The following is a 17249-nucleotide window of genomic DNA, read 5'->3' on the forward strand; positions in this document are numbered from 1 at the left end:
GCCTAGGCATGCTTGGCAACGTCCTCGGACGGTGTCCTAGGAGTCCCACATCGAAGGAAAACCCCCCCACTTGCTGCCTTATAAGCTGTGAAGCGAAGGGAGTAGTGTACCATCGGTTTATAGTTATTCGCTAGGACGTTGCGAAGCCGTCCGAGGACGTCCTAGGACGTTGAAGGACATGCCAAGGATACATCCTAGGTACCCACAGTTTTTGTTATAATTTTTAAAAGCTATATGTTATATTTAATATTTTAGGTAAATTGTAAAGTACACCCTAAAGTTTGGGGCTGCTTTGATTTTACAGTCTGAAATTTGAAAATTTGGATTTTATACCTTGAAATTTACCTTAGTTAGCACAAACAAAGGAATTTTTTTTTTCAAAATAACACCTATTTTCAAACTATTTCGTTAGTTAGCAACATTTCCAAACTATTTAGGAAACTAATATCTCGAGTCTTAAGCACTCGAGCTCACTGAAGCAAATCGAGGATAATAGAGTCGAGTTCCCTAAAGCAGATACACAACAAGAACGCAGCAACTCCAACAACAAAAAACGCAGCAACGCAACCCACAACACAACCTAGAAAACAAAGCAATGCCCACAACAAAAGCGCAGCAACGCAACCCAGAAAACGCAACAATGCAACCCACAACAAAAACACAGCAACGCACTAGCAACGATTCGAATTCTCTCTCTCTCTTTAAAAGCTAGATTTGCAAAAACCCTAGCCTTTGGGTTTTGGGTATTTTCTGAATTTTTTTATTTGGGTTTTAAGAAAGAAAATCATATTCTTACTCTCTCTCTAAACTAGATTTGCAGAAACTAGAGCCTTTGAGTTTTGGTTATTTTTTGAATTTTTTATTTGGGTCTTAAGAAATAAAAAAGAAGGAAGAACAAAAAGAACTGGAAGAAAAAAGAGTCGCAGGAACTGGAACTCGAGTCCCTAAAACTCAAGTTCCACATAGAAATCAAGTTTAATAGACTCGAGTTGCTATAGTAAACTCAAGTCTTTCTGACTCGAGATGTTAGTTTCCTAAATAGTTTGGAAACATTGCTAACTAACAAAATTGTTTGAGAATAGATGTTATTTTGAAAAAAAAAAATCCCACAAACAACCCCTCCATTAGTGGACTTGCCTAGGTGGCCGTCAAGTGACACGTTGGCATTTAACATGTAATTTTTTTTTGTCACGTAAGCAAGTACACTAACAAAGGGACTGCTCTTGCTAACAAAGTTAACTTTAAGGTGTAAAACTCAAGCAACCCCAAATTTTAGAGGTGTACTTTGCAATTTACCATTATTTTGATTTATGACTTTGCCTCTATGTGTGGACTCTAATTTACTGACAAACCCTACATGTAACAAAGATATTTTTCCTTCTTCTATTCAATGACTCACTTTATGAGAAAAAAAAAATTCAAGTTACATTTAATCTAATTTTTTAAGGAATGTTTCGACAAATCAACCTTTGAATTACATTGCTTTGTCATACTCTTCATACTTATAAATATCAAGATTATCAAAAATTAATAACTATTTCAGCATAAAAATTTTAAATTTAAAGTATTTTAAATTTTAACTTTATATGCAAAACATGAGTTTATAGATTCGACAATAATAATATTCAACATGAAATTTATGAGATGAGATTTATTAAGAGGCAACCAACACAACTCCACACTATTTGAATGGGACATGAGTCAAAACCTATGTATATTTCAAGGTTTGGACCGAGGAGGTAGTCTCTCACAAGGTTATGACAAATGACTTAGTAACGCCATATGATTTGGGGGCACTATAATGCAATATGGTCCTTAATAAGAATGTCTTAAATCTAAGTTAAAACAGTCATACGAAGAATTGTGTGGATTTGATTGGATCAAATTGTATAGAATAAGTGTGTGATGTGAGCTTGTGCATAGTCCTACAAAAGACATTTACTAGGTAGATCTTGACTATATAAGTGATTACAAGGAACCCTAACTGTAATATGACTAATCCTATTAGGTTATAATATAAATGTGACTAGTGTTTCCTTTAGTCATGGTAAATGATTTTAGACCAATGTCCCACTCTTGGTGGGAACACAAACATTATGAGTCATGTCACATCATGAGCCATACATGCAAGGACACTTGTGTTGAAGCATCAAGGAATCCTACATAAGCTAATTACAAAGAGGTTGATAAATGGATTGTTTGAATTTGTGCCCTAAATTCCAATTTGTATGACATCATTTAATTGATAGAAGTGGTTTATTTTATATGAGAATAAATTATATATAATCCATGAGATGCATTGTATGTGAGTTATGTATGGGAATGAGATTTGCATACAAAAGATCTAATCACAATTCCTTGTAAACTCATAATTTTAGTTTATAGTCGCTGATGAAATTAAGCATTTTATATGATAAAAGTATTACATATCAATTATGAGGATTTATCTTAGTCATGGAAGTGGTTGTTAGAGGGATCAAGGTTGTCCGATGAATCTATCTTGTGAAGAAGAGGTAGAAATATGAACAAGAGAGGGAAAACTCATATAGAGAGATTTTAGCTATTGAGGAAGTCTTTTAGCTGCACATAACTCCTTTACACAAATATGGATCTCTGGAAATAACCCATAAAAAAATGAGTGTTATTGTTGAGGAGCTTATAAACATTAGACATGAAGGTAATTTAGTTTGAGGATAGTTCACAGAAACCGTGGGACATAATGAAAAGAAGAAACCTAAGAAGAAATGGATTAGAAGGGTGCTTTGCTTATGCATGTTCATTTTAGCTATGAGCTAGTTGTTGGTTCTAAACTTAAAAAAAATATATATTATTATTATATATTTGTATGCATATATTGGAGTAATATACCTACTAGGTTTTAGGCGAAACGATTGCAAAAATAGTACTCTACTTGACAATGAGAGAGGGGTTCCTACTTTTTGGGCTTTTAAGTTTGGTATGAGACATGAAAATTTGTGGGAAGAATAAGAAGAAGAAGAAGAAGATGTTGGGGTGTCTTTGGGGGTAAAGTTGACAAGATTGCAGAAGACTAGGATTAATGCAGAGTGTAAATTATTAGATTAGTGGGGTTATCTTTTATTCTCAAACTTAGTTTTGTACTTTCACAAAACACTTTGATTGGATGGTTAAAGTGTTTCTTTTGGAATTGTTGTTGATGCAATAGCTTGTGCTAATGTGTTTTAGCTATCGTAACAAATATTAAGCTTGTACTTTGTAGCAGAGGTACTTAGATATAGGCTAGGAACTGAGTTAGTTACTCAAAGAATTAAAACTCCAAATAATGTTTTTACAACTAACCTAAATTATACGGGTGATTTTGCATTTAGGCATTTTTCCTCTTTAATAATAGCTTGCAAAAGAAAAATGAGTTGAAAACACTACTTAGTCAAATGAATCAATAAAGAAATGAAATGAAATGTTGTGCAGCAACAAGAATTTGTCACTTTTGATTTTTTGGTAATCACATTTTCACTCTCAACAAAAACTTGTTATCTCTAAATGAAGATTTCTCTCTCTACCCTTTGAGAGAAGGTGGTATTTGGTATATACTACTATGGGTGTATTTAGATACCGCTTATTTGCTGAAAACTAAAAACTTATTGCTGAAAACACTATAGTAAAATAATTTTTAAAGGTTTGAATGGTGTTGTGGGACTCAAATTTACCTAGAAATCTGTATTTTGTTGACTTTTGTGGGTCCGTGAACAGTACCCATGAGACCCACTAAAAAAACGCAGAACGCACGGATTGGGAAAAACGCCCAATCCAGACACACGCTATATATAACATATATCTCACATAGGGTGAGTCTCACGCTTGTGGGAACCATTGTCCACCCCATGTGAGAAAGACGTTATACAAACATGCTACACAAAATAAACTTTTATTAATTTCTCACTCTATTCAATGGTCTCATTAAAATACAAAGCTTCTAATGCAGGTGTGGAGAGTCCTCCAACCATACAATCTCATTAACAATATTTCTAGCATATCCAGCTAAGGGGTGAGCCACAGTATTAGCAATACGCTTAACACAACTAACTGAAATAGACTAAAGACCTGAAACAATATAGCAGATGTCCTCATACAAGTGTCCCAAGTAAGAATGATTAACCCATGGTTGTGGAATGGTAGTCATGACATTTGCATTATCTCCCTCAATGATCAACTCCAAGAAGCTCGAATCTACTGCTAACTCTAGAGCCTTTCGACAGGCCAGCACCTCAGCTTCCTCATTGTTCATCACCAGGGGACCTTTAGCAGACACAGAGGCCATGACCTCTCCCAACTCATTACGTACCAAAGCCAGAGGCATTTAGAACGAGGAATATGGCAACATCAAAATTGAGTTTATATCTAGGATCAGAGGGTGGGCTCCACGATGTCACTCTCACAGTGTTTGTCAGGACAGCCAACTGATTTTGAGTCTCTTTATATTCATCCAAATAGTCCCTTGCTCTCTTTATTGGCCCAGCTAGATCCTGCAAGTTTCCTCCATGAAGAACCGTGTTTCGTTGGTTCCATAATAGCCATCCCTGTACTAGAAACAACTTAAACTCTTCCAACAGCAACTTGTTCATCAATTCCTCAACCAACTGCAAAAAATAATTTTGGCCACAGATGCATTTCTATAATTGCCTCGAACACCCAGTCCAAACATCTTGCGAAACGCTACACTCCCACAACACATGAAGTACATATTCAGTGGCCTTTCTTACAGAGTACATTGCTGCTATCAAGGTTGTCAAAATTGGGATCCTACATAGGATTATGGGAGCTAGGTAGCATCGTGGATCGTAGGATTGGATCGTGAATCGTAAGATCCTACCTATTTTCAGATTTTAAGCAAAAAACCTATTGATAGTGATTTTGTATTTTATATAATCACTTAAAATATGAATCCATCCGTTAAAAAAAAATTGTATCATAAAATGTAATTTGCATGCATTACATTGTTCTTATGTCATTCTAACAAAACAAAATATATTTAACTTTTGACATAATGTATCTAAAAAGTTCAGTAAATGTTTAATTAGCAACTAAGTACCAAAATATTATCTACACATATGGAAAATGTTTTCCAAATTCTAAGTTCCAAATCCAAAATAAGTTAAGCTAGTTAGCATATAAAAACTAGCTAACTACAAATTTACAATATGTAATCCAAAAGAGAATTCTCAATCTAAGGTAAACTTGCTAATTATAAATATGAAATCCAAAAGAGAATTCTCATTCTAAGGTTCTTCTAATCTAATCACTGTCATTGTCATATCCCATTTCATCATCTATATCCTTCCTAGTATCAACATTCAAAATGTTAAACTTAAGTACTATAGGTTTTTTTGAGATTTTATATTGACACAGGGGTAAATTTGGGACTTAAATTCATTATTGGGCTTCTGATAACCCTTTGGGCTTGTGGGTTTAGGCAGATTTTCTTACCCAAATGAATCCCACTTAAAAAAATAATAAAATAATAAAAATAAGCCAAATGGTAGGATTGGTAGGATCCCATACAATCCTATGATCCTATATGATCCTACACGATCTTACATACGATCCTACCATTTTTGCGATCCTGCTACGATTTTAAACTTTTTGGTGAGGTGGGATCGTAAAATCGTGCGATTTTACGATCCGGATTGCGATTTTGACAACCATGGCTGCCATCCTCTACAATTCTTCTACGAGCAAGATTTTCACGAGTTGGAAGTATATCCTGACATGCTTTCTAGCCAAATACTTTAATTTTATTAGGGGCATAGAGCTTCCACAACTTGGCCCACACCTGGCATCCAGCTATTGCTGAAGAACTTTCACCCCACCCATTCTCCTCCCACATGATCTATCTAGTCACATGATAGCCAGATTTCACTAAATACACCCTATTTTTATTGTATAGTCAATAGAGAGCATCAATAATCTATTTATGGATCAAAGGGATTCGAAGAATGGCAATTGCATCATCTTAATGGAACTTCATCTCAATCAGCTCATTGTCCCATGAACGAACATTCTAATCAATCAACTTCGTAACACTCCACTCCCATTCCTCTTCTAGCGGTGGGTGAATCACCATATTAGTTGGGTGATTAGGAATCCACTTATCCTTGGTAACCCAAATAGATGAACCATCTCCCACCCTCTAGCAGCAACCTTTCTTTATTATAGGTTGAGCTGCAATTATACTCTTCCACACATAAGAGCTATTTGGTACATCCACTGCCTCTAAAAAGTTGCACCATGGGAAATACCTGGCTTTGACACAGCCATAGAGCAGTGATCCATGTTCTTGAAGTAGCCTCCAGCCTTGCTTGGCTAGCATTGCTAAGTTAAAATTCTGAATGTCACGAAATCTCATCCCCCCCTCTTTCTTGGATCTCAACACAAGGGCAGCTTAATGTATTTGGAAGCCTAAGACGAAAATTGAAATTGAGACATTTTATATATTTAAATATGACTCTTAGAAAAAATTAAATATTACTTAAACTCTATTATCTTTTTTTAGTTGCAAAATTACTACTAATTAACATATGTAGTTTTTTTTTTTTTTTGGGAAAGTCTATAACAAAGAATTTGATAAAAAAAATTCACATATGTTAATATGGCAGATTGGTAACAATAAGTAAAAAAATTATGTTAGTGGTAAACTTAGATGAGAACTAGTAAAAGTTTGTCAACTCAACATATAAAAAATGTTGTGAACTTTTTTGTGTATTACTTTTTTTTTTTTTTTTTGAGAAGTGCAGCATTTACAATATTTTTATAACAAATTCTAACTGTTAAGTTGTTACTTGTTCTAATTTAAACCCACTACTGAAATTAATTTTTTGCCTTCAATAATAGCTCGTAACAACCTGCCATTTAGGATTTATTGTAAAAGTGTTGTGAAAAATGTTGAGGACGTAGCATTTCTCCCTCTTTTTCATGTTTTTCATTTGATAAAAAATATTATTTTATTTATTGGTTAATATTTGGGCTTAATTAATACTGTTACAAATAAATAAATAACATTGGGGGCATTTTTTTTAGGCTTTAGGCGACTGCATCATCTGCTTCTATTATTGAGTCGGCACTATCTCGACAGCAAGTCCCACTTCTTCCAATGAATCTTCCTCTCATCACCAACCTGACCCCACCAGAATCTTGCATATATAGCATTGAGTTGTCACAAAGCTTCACTTGTAGTTGAAATTCCCTCATTGTATGGGTAGGAATCGACTAAGCCACAACTTTTATTAGCACCTCTTTACCAGCTCTAGACATCATTTTGCCCTTCCACCCTTGTAGCTTTTTCCAAATGCTATCTTTAAGATAAGAGAAAGTTTGATATTTTAAACATCCAACCAATGTAGGTAACCCCAAGTATGACTCAAATCTATCCACCTCCTTCACACCTAAAATGTTTTTTCTCCAATCTTTCTGGCCACCATCAGTATTCCCATTGAAGTAAATAGAAGATTTCTCAAAGTTAATGCATTGACCATATGCTGTAGCATATAACTGTAAAATCTCAGTGATCACTTGTACTTACTCTTGAATAGTTCGTCAAAATAGTAGAGAGTTGTCACAACCCAAACTTGTACTCCATAGATTAGAGCATGACCGACATGTTAATATCAAGTTAAACTCAATACTAACATGAACTGACTAAAGTTGAAGGTGATTATCAAATTTCACCTCTCGTCATCCGTTTTCATTCCTTGCATAAAAGCCATAATATACAAAATTCATAAAAACTTAAAACTTCATTACATTCAAACTTGCAAGTTTGACCACTTGGTTGAAACTAAAGGTTTTCGAGTAAATATTACATAACTAAATGTTTAGCAAAAACTCTTATTTACAAAACTAACCCCAAAGACATACACTGGGGACCAAAACAAACTTAACAACATCTTTGTTCATGAGGATCAAGTACATCTTGATTCCTCCTGTACAACAAAAGAACTATATAGTCTAAACAAACGAGAACCGTAGATCTTTTGCCACCTCTAATACTCTCATTGCTTCTAGGAAAGAACTTGTACACTGAAATAAAATAGGATGAGCTACGAAGTCTAGTAAGGTTTTAAGTTCCATGAGCATTTAATAAGAATGCATGTAAGTCAAATATTCTATGGATATGTCAGCTTTGATAAATAGTCTTCATACTATTCTTAATAATAACTTCTGAACTTTCATATGAAGATACATCATTTTTCCTTTCATATAATAATAAAAGGACATAATAAGGAACTTTAACATAACTCAGTAACCTTATCTTTAAATAGACTATAAAACATTTTATCATAAACTTTCCACCAGACTTATAATACATTCAACATACTTTTCTTATCATCATACTTTTCTTATAAATTTAAAATAGCTTAATAGCTCATTAATAATATATTAGTCAGTGCAATTGTAAGTCTGTCACAACTTTTGGGAGGCTTCCAGCACATTGTGCTAGGCATCCAGCATTCTCCACAATGCTAAAAAAATCTCAAGATCATATCAAAAATATCACACCCCTTTCGGTGTGCTCAGATTATCAATCATGGGGGTTGGTTGGCATTTTTCACAAGTTGGCATTTTCTAACAGGGGCGGGTACAACAGAGTCCTCACCACTTTTAATGACCAATCAATACTTCCATGGAAATGCTAGTACTTTAACCCCTACTGGTTGAGTTCAGATTATAACAATGGAATAACTCGAAAACTATATTTTTCTGACAATTATACTTTTACATAAATACTTCATAATAGTAGCATATCCACTTCATTTTTAAATATTATGTTCATGGTATAAGTGATAACATTAATATGCTAAAAGTTATCATATATATAAGATTCAACAACTCACGAACATCTATCTTTACTTAAATCATGCTTATATGTAATATCTTTAATTAAAAGGTTTTAAAGCATAATAAATTTTCTAAACAAACCTTATACTTATCAAACACACGTGTCACATATCCCTTACCTGAAAGCAGAAGACGCGAGAGATTTGGATAAGAGGAGATCATGTGTCCACATTCTCGTCACCTAAATGAAGGACCAAAAGTTATTGCTAACAAATCTTCCTAAGTATATAAACTTATATAGGAATCACCACCTAACTCTCAAACTCAAGAAAATCTTAATTCCCATCTCACAAAGGTTCCCACAACAACACATAAATATACACACATAGATACACACACACACACACACACACACACACACACACCAATCACATGTTTTGAATTATGAAGCTTCTGCCATACCAAGCAACAAAACAGAAAATTATTATAGCAACATGTTGTTCAGGTTATAATTATAAGCCAACAAGAAAACTTAATCAAGTAATAATTAGATTTCCTTGTGAAATAGCATCTTTACATAATAAACTCACCTACAAAACAACCTTTACAATTTCTAATCCATTATCTCAACTCACAGTTTTCTAGGTATAATAAATTAACCATAATACCTTCAATCTTTCAAATTGCTAATACAAAACCACAAATTCTAGCTTTTAAAAAACAAATTAGAGAATATAGAATGGAAACTAAAGCAAACAATTATACCATTAAAATGCCCAAAACAAGAAATAGTTTTATTTACTTGCCCACAAACTTTAAAGCTGAAACTTTAGTGTTAGGTGTTTGATTTCTTCTTTAGAGATAGATATTTATGGTTTCAGTGAGAGAGGGAAGTATGGCCGGATCAAGCACAAGCAAAGAGGGGTAAAGAAAGAAGAAAAAGGAAATAAAAAGGAATAAAGAAACAAAGAAAAGGGAGTCTGATGCAGCAAGGAGATAAGGGAAAAAGGCGGTGGGGCACGTATCTTGCTAGGGGAAAAATGGGTTGATGACTCACCCATTAGACTTTTCAAAATTTACTTATCACCCCTCCATAAACTTATATTCTAGAAAGACCCAACTAATAAGATAATTATGCATATATATATATATATATTCTTACCTTTATAAACTTCTTCCTATAACGTTAAAAGAGTCTATTTCTTCTATAACATCAAAATATCAAAGTCTTATGCACTTAAAATAATTAAAATAATGATAAGTATGTAAATCCATAAAATTAACCACACAAATAGGTTGGGATGTTACAATAGTCATCTGCAAATAGTAGATGGGAGATACTAGGTGCTCTCTTACAGATGGAAACACCATGTAGCCACTCCTTCATCTTTGCTCGTGTTAGTAAAGAAGTAAAACCCTCTGCACATAAAAGAAACAAATAAGGAGATAACGGGTCTCCTTGATGGAGCCCTTTAGAAGGTTTAATACTACTATAGGATTTATCGTTGATACAGACAGAAAATGAAGGAGTGGAAACACAACACATCACCCGTTCAATCCAAACTTCACAGAAGCCCAACTTGGCCATGATGCCTTTTAGAAAGGCCCACTCAACTCGATCATAAACTTTGCTAATATCTAGCTTCAATGCAAGAGAACCTGTTTTTCCTTTTTTTACAACAATGCATAGCATGTAAAGTTTCATATGCTACTAGAACATTATCAGTAATAAGGCGACTTAGGACAAAAACACTCTAGGTAGGAGATATCAACTAGAGATCTATTAACCAGTACTTTAGAAATAATTTTGCAAATGACATTATAAAGACTAATTGGCCTGTAATCAGACATTTTTTTTCGGAGATTTTATTTTGGGGATAAGGAAAATATAAGTATAATTAATATTAGGCTTCTTGTATCCAAAGTTCAAAAAATCCAGTTCAACATTAATCACAACATCACCCACAATATGCCAAAATTTTTTGTAAAAGACAGCATTCATACCATCCTACTTTTCTTACTCTGTTACTATCTTGAATAATAGAGATAGACAAATGTTTCAAATTGAAATGATTACATAAATTTACAATTTTTATTGGTAAAATTAAATTTTTAAGCATAAGTTTAGGTCTTTTATGTAATTTTCCATATATAATTTTATTAGAAATTTTATGTGTATTACACCAATTTGTGATTAGTTTAAAATTTAAAATGTTTAATTACACATTTGATCCTCAACCTTCTCCCTATATTTCAAATTGGTCCATTTTAAATGTCTTAGTTTTAGTCTTTAACCTTTTAAATGTGTATAAAAAAAGGTTTCTAGAGTCACTTGATCAATGGAAAAATATGATGTGAAAAGCAAAATTGCTATAATCAAGCATTGATGTTGATATGGAGTCTAAAGGCTAGGTAGCAATCGTTGATGGTAGAGATATGTATATAAGCAAAATTACTAACATCTTGTTTTATAGTAGTTAGTGCGTAATTGGTTTTCTAATTGCTACACAAACTTCATATACGTATGAGTATATGCTTTTAAAGGGAAAATGGGCATTGGCACTTAATTTACAAACTATGTAGCAATTTGTCCCTCTTTCCAAACTATTTAGGGATATGTCTCTATTTTGAAACTCGATTTTTAGAAAATCAAGTTCTGCTTTGTTGAGGTCCAAAATATCACAATATTGTATCAAAGCCCAAAACATTACAAAAAATATTGAAATTCAAGAACTATTTAAGCTTTCAATGAAAAGGCAAAGCCCAAATCCATTAAAAGTCAATAGGAAGTGACCCAAGCCCATGAATGGGCAAACATTGGACCTTACGAAACAAAAAAAAAAAAAAAAAAGTTCAGCCCAGCCCTTAAGGGAGAAAATTGTTGGGGAACCCAGAGAGAAAACTGAACCAGGATACCTGGGGATTCCTAGAAGCCCGGGATCCTCGGGATATGCAGCAAGGCCAGGTTGGGATTAAGACAGCTCAAGGAAGCATGCCTAGGAGCATAAAGAACGAGCGCAGATGTGTCCCATCAGCCACCCAATGATGCATGGTAGACTAAAAACATATTGACCCATTGTGATGAAATTAAATGATTAATTAGCCAAGTTTATTAATTAATCAAATTAACATGTAATAAGCGTGGTAGCACAAACAAATCACCAATTAAATTAAGTATGCAGCAAAAATTAAATTGACATGATGATTTGTTTACGAATGGGGAAAACCTATACGACAAAAACCCCCACCGGGTGATTTTCAAGTCACCACTCCCAAATCCACTATTATCACAACAAGCGGTTACAAGTAAAAGAATCCCAGCACCTTATACCAACTTACAGTTGAACCATTATCCCAATACCCAATTGGACTTGTTTTGTTGTGACAATCTCTCCTTTCAATGCACGGCTCCCAGTACGCGACTAAACAATTGCGTGGATCCCAATACACAACTTCAATCACCAACTAGAGAAGGTTGTTGGCTGCAAAGTTGTTCAGTTCATCCAGGCGATGAAGATTGAGAAGATGCTTGGTTACAAAACCCTACGGTGTATAAACATAGCAGCTTCTTCACAAGAAAGATGAACTAGGGCAAATTTTGTCTCCAGTCACAATTTGCTTGAACAAACTTTGCTGAACATTTGTGCAACTTGTGTCCACCTTTGACGGTCCTTAAAATAATCATTTTATATGTCTAAGGTTATGAGAAAAAAAAGCCCAAACACATAATCACGGATTGGAAGAAAACAGAACAGAAAAATCTGTTTTTCTTAAACCTCGACAGATAGCTATCTGTCGAGCCACGGGGCTAGAACAGCTCTTCAAGCTCGATAGATGCTAGCTGTCGAGTTTTAATGACAGACACTTTCTCAGCTTGAATCTTGGACAAATTTGTATGGTTTTAACACTTGATCTTGAAACAAAATTTTTTAAAGTATTAAACACATCCTAGATTTACCTAAATACAAGTAAAGTGCGTTTTGTCAAAGGATTAGTCAATTACATAAAGTAGTGACATATGTTCCTAACAAGTGAATCTCATATATCCTAACAATCTCCTCCCCTTTGGCAATCTGTGACAAAACCACAACAAACAAAGGAACATATGTGAGAAATCATAAATCACTAAACTCATATTCACTTGTTGAATACAACTTCTCATGCTTTTTTGAGACCTTGAACAACTTTGTATAGGCTGTGTGGTGGATGTCATCTTGTTCATCCATCTTCTCAAACTTGGACTCTACTAATTCCTCTTCTTTATCCACATCTTCAACAATCCCTTCAGTAGGATCGACAGTGGTAGTAAAGGCATTTAGGATTCCGTCATCCTCATTGTCGGAATCATCCTCAAGCTCGGTGTCACTTAAAGTAGCAGCAAGTGCCTTATTCTTCCCAATGGTCTTGAGATATGTAGAGCACTCTTATTTCATGTGACTGAAAACTTGACACTCATTCACTTTGGTCCTAAAGGAACAGTGTATTGACCACCATCCCTAGCATCCTTCTTCTTTTTATCTTGGCTCTTGAACTGTGAGGAGCTAGATTGTCTACGGTCTTTGTCGATGCCCTTTCCATTTGCATTCTTCATAAACTTCTTGAATTGCCTGGTGATGTAGGACTTCATCTTAGAATCTTCATCATCTGAAGACTCATCAATATCACTACTCTTGGCCTTCAATGCCATGCTCTTGCCTTTACCCAACTTGTTAATTCTTGTTAAACCTAACTCATAGGTCTGCATATTACCAACCAGCTTTGTCAGAGGAATCTTGTCAATGTCCTTTGATTCCTCAATCACAGTGATCTTGGCATGGAATCTCTCGGGTAGAGATCTGGGCGCCTTCCTCACAATCTTGGGTTTGGGAATGGTTTCCCTAAGATTGAAAGCTGAGTTCACTATGTCCTTGAGCTTGACATAAAACTCATCAAATGACTCATCCTCATCCATCTTGATCTCTTTAAAGCTTGTAGTGAGCCTCTGAAGTTTTGAATCCTCGACAGCCTTGGTTCCTTTATAGGTTGTCTGGAGGATGGTCTATACTTTCTTTGCAATTTTAGTGGAAGATATCTTTTTGAATTCCTCATTAGTGATTGCACTGCACAAAGCATTCAATATCCTGCTGTTGAAGTTTGTCGCCTTGATCTTAGCATCATCCTAGTCGGCTGGCCCTTCCTTTGGCTTGGTCCAGCCAATCTTTACAGCTTGCCACACCTTCTCATCTAGTAACTGCAAGAAAACTCTCATGCGTACTTTCTAGTATGCATAATTAGTGCCATCGAATAAAGTAGGTATAATAAGAGATTGTTTTCTATCCATGACAAATAGGGGTCAATGGATCATACAGCAAAAAATTAAAACCTAATTAAAGTGTGCCTGCTTTGATACCACTTATAGGCCCAAAACGTATTGACCCCTTGTGATAAAATTAATTGATTAATTAGCCAAGTTTATTAATTAATCAAATTAACATGCAATAAGCGTAGTAGCATAAACAAATCACCAATTAAACTAAGTATGCAGTGAAAATTAAATTGACGTGGTGATTTGTTTACGAATGGGGAAAACCTACACAGCAAAAACTCCATTGGGTGATTTTAAGATCACCACTCCTGAGAATCCATTATTATCACAACAAGCGGTTACAAGTAAAGGAATCCCAGTACCTTATACCAACCTACAGTTGAACCCTTACCCCAATACCTAATTGGACTTGTTCTGTAATGACAAACTCTCATTTCAATGCACGACTCCCAGTACGTGACTAACCAATTACGTGGATCCCAGTATGCGACTTTAATCACTAACTAAAGAAGGTTGTAGGCTGCAAAGCTTTTCAATTCATCCAGGTGATGAAGATCGAGAAGATGCTTGGTCACAAAATCCTATGGTATACAAACACAGCAGCTTCTTCACAAGAAAGATGAACTAGGACAAATTCTATCTCTAGTCATAATTTGCTTGAATAAAATTTGCTCAACACTTGTGCAACTTGTATCTACCTTTGACGGCCCTTAAAATAATCCTTTTATATGTTTAGGGCTGTGAGAAAAGAAAGCCCAAACACATAATCATGGATTGAAATAAAATAGAACAGAAAAATCTATTTTTCTTAAACCTCGACAGATAGCTATCTATCGAGCTGTTGTCGAGCCACGGGGCTGGAATAGCTCTTTAAGCTTGATAGATGCTAGTTGTCGAGTTTTAATGATAGGCACTTTCTTAGCTTGAATCTTGGATAGACCTGTATGACTTTAACATTTGATCTTGAAACAAGGTTTCTTGAGATATTAAACACATCCTAGATCTACCCAAATACAAATAAAGTGCATTTTGTTAAAGGATTAGCCAATTACATAAAGTAGTGACATAAGTTCCTAACAAGTGAATCACATATGTCCTAACAATGCAGAAATGAGGCAGAAGACTTGGGGAACCAACAATTCATAAATAAGAGTCTGGTACCTCGGGGAACCTAGAAAGATGGACTATGAAGGAAGGTGGCTAGGGATCTTTTAGCCTGATAGAAGGGAATCCACCCATTTAGGAAAAATCATAAAAAGGAAAGCAACCAGAAGGTAAGTCTGAAAATGTGGTATCTAGAAACTTTGAAAAAAGAAAGATCAAATGTCAACCCTTTAGGACCCCCTAGAATTAGAAAGTTAGCCGAAAGCTTTTGAAGAGGGAACCTCAAAAGAGGGAAATAGTGAGAAAATAAGGAAGGGACCAGCCACCAATGTTGCTAACACAACATTGGTTTTGGTACCTAGGGTAGCAAATGGAGGAAATCAGTGGTACACCAGAAACCCTAGGATGACACTATAAAAGGAGGAGCAACCAACAGTGAAAGAAATTTAGCAATAGCGAATCAGAGGAAAAGATCATTAAGAAAAGTCTGTTAGAATTCAAAAAAGAGAAAAGAGAGGGAAAACACCGTCCGGGATCCCGAAACAGCCACTAGAGAATAAAATTTGATTCAAAGGGATTCAAACTTCGCAAGTCATAGAGGCCTAAGGAGTCATCTAGGTTTATAATTTTTGAACTTATTTGGACATTGTAACATATCTTAGTGAGCGTGATGTATTAAAAACTTAAGAAAATAATGAACATTCCATATCATCCTAAGGATCCCTAACGTTTAATTCATTTTTTTTCTCTTACATCACTTATTTACTATTCCTTGCTATACAATACGTATATGTTTTCTGTGTGTTAGTATGTATGTGTTGTAGGATCTGCGCTTTGTGCACAACTTGGTTCGAAATCAGCCCAACTTAGCTTCGGTGAACCAAGCCCAGTCCCTTAAACATAAAGTATTGGGCCTAGGATCCTTGCTTTCTAACTAGGCCTGTGTGCTGTTTTACCAAAAAAAAAAAAAACCTACACATGCTTATAACTCGATTTCAAGATTTTCGAATTATGGCTAAATTTTGCCACGATGGAGTAAGCTGACATGGCTTTTCCCATTAAAAAAAATCTAGGTGGACCTCGATTTTGTTAATATCGAATTCCATACAAATGTTAAAACTCACTACTTGAAATACCGAGTTCTTTGTAATTTAAAAAAAAAAAAAACTCAAAGTGTGACTCAATATTTTTACTATCGAGTTCTTTTGGGGGGAAAAAAAAAGATTTGTACAAATGCCACTACATAGCCAAAAAACCCACACCATCATCAGTAAACCCACTTAACAACCACCACACAGCAACCAACCAAGGAAAACCCAAACACCACACAGCCAGCAAACTCACACAACAACCAACCATCCACCACCATCGACAACCATTGAAACTCAACTCAAGCACTGAAACCTAGCCATCACCATCAACAACCATTGAAACTCAACCCAAGCACTAAAACCCAGCTATCACCACCACCACAGTAGCATCGAAACTCAACTATCACCACCACCACAGTAGCACCGAAACCTAGCAACCACCACCCCCATTAGCAATCAACCACCCACCACCATTAGCAACCACTGAAACCCAACCATCACCACCACCATAGTAACACCGATACCGAGATCAACCAATCCAAAAAACCAGGGAAACCTAGCCATCACAGAAAATCAAGGAAACCTAAACACCACCAGCCAAAACCAAAGCTCACCCACCCGATCTACTACCACCCTAAATCACCACCTAAAATCCACCAATCTACTACAATTGACACCTAAAATCGTGAGCAAGAGAAAGAATTGGAGAGTGAGAGAAAGAAAGAAGGGATGAAGAGAAAAGAAAGAGAATTAGAGAGTGAGAGAAGAAAGGAAGAGAGAAGAGAGAGTATAGGAGAGTGACCGTGAGAGGAAAAGAAAAGAGAGAGAGAGGGAGTTTGGGAGAGTGAAGTGTGAAAGAATTCAAGAGAGAGAGAGAGAGAGAGAGAGAGAGAGAGAGAGAGAGAGAGAGAGAGAGAGAGAGAGGGGGGGGGGGAGAG

At 35.3% G+C, this 17249-nt stretch overlaps 1 long non-coding RNA gene across 2 annotated transcripts; it reads right to left on the reverse strand.

The window, feature by feature from the left end:
- Positions 1 to 7731: 7731 nt before the first annotated feature.
- Positions 7732 to 9844, reverse strand: LOC112012100 (uncharacterized). Of its 2 annotated transcripts, none has more exons than XR_010626028.1 (3): positions 9577 to 9844; positions 8991 to 9052; positions 7732 to 8052 (listed from the first exon to the last, which is right to left on the reverse strand). It is a non-coding gene; the product is annotated as an uncharacterized LOC112012100 (long non-coding RNA). The 2 variants fall into 2 exon arrangements; XR_010626027.1 differs by having other exon boundaries at positions 9614 to 9841.
- Positions 9845 to 17249: the final 7405 nt, after the last annotated feature.

The sequence above is a fragment of the Quercus suber genome, unplaced genomic scaffold, assembly GCF_002906115.3.
Source record: "Quercus suber isolate HL8 unplaced genomic scaffold, Cork oak 2.0 scaffold_681, whole genome shotgun sequence".
NCBI classification, from domain to species: domain Eukaryota; kingdom Viridiplantae; phylum Streptophyta; class Magnoliopsida; order Fagales; family Fagaceae; genus Quercus; species Quercus suber.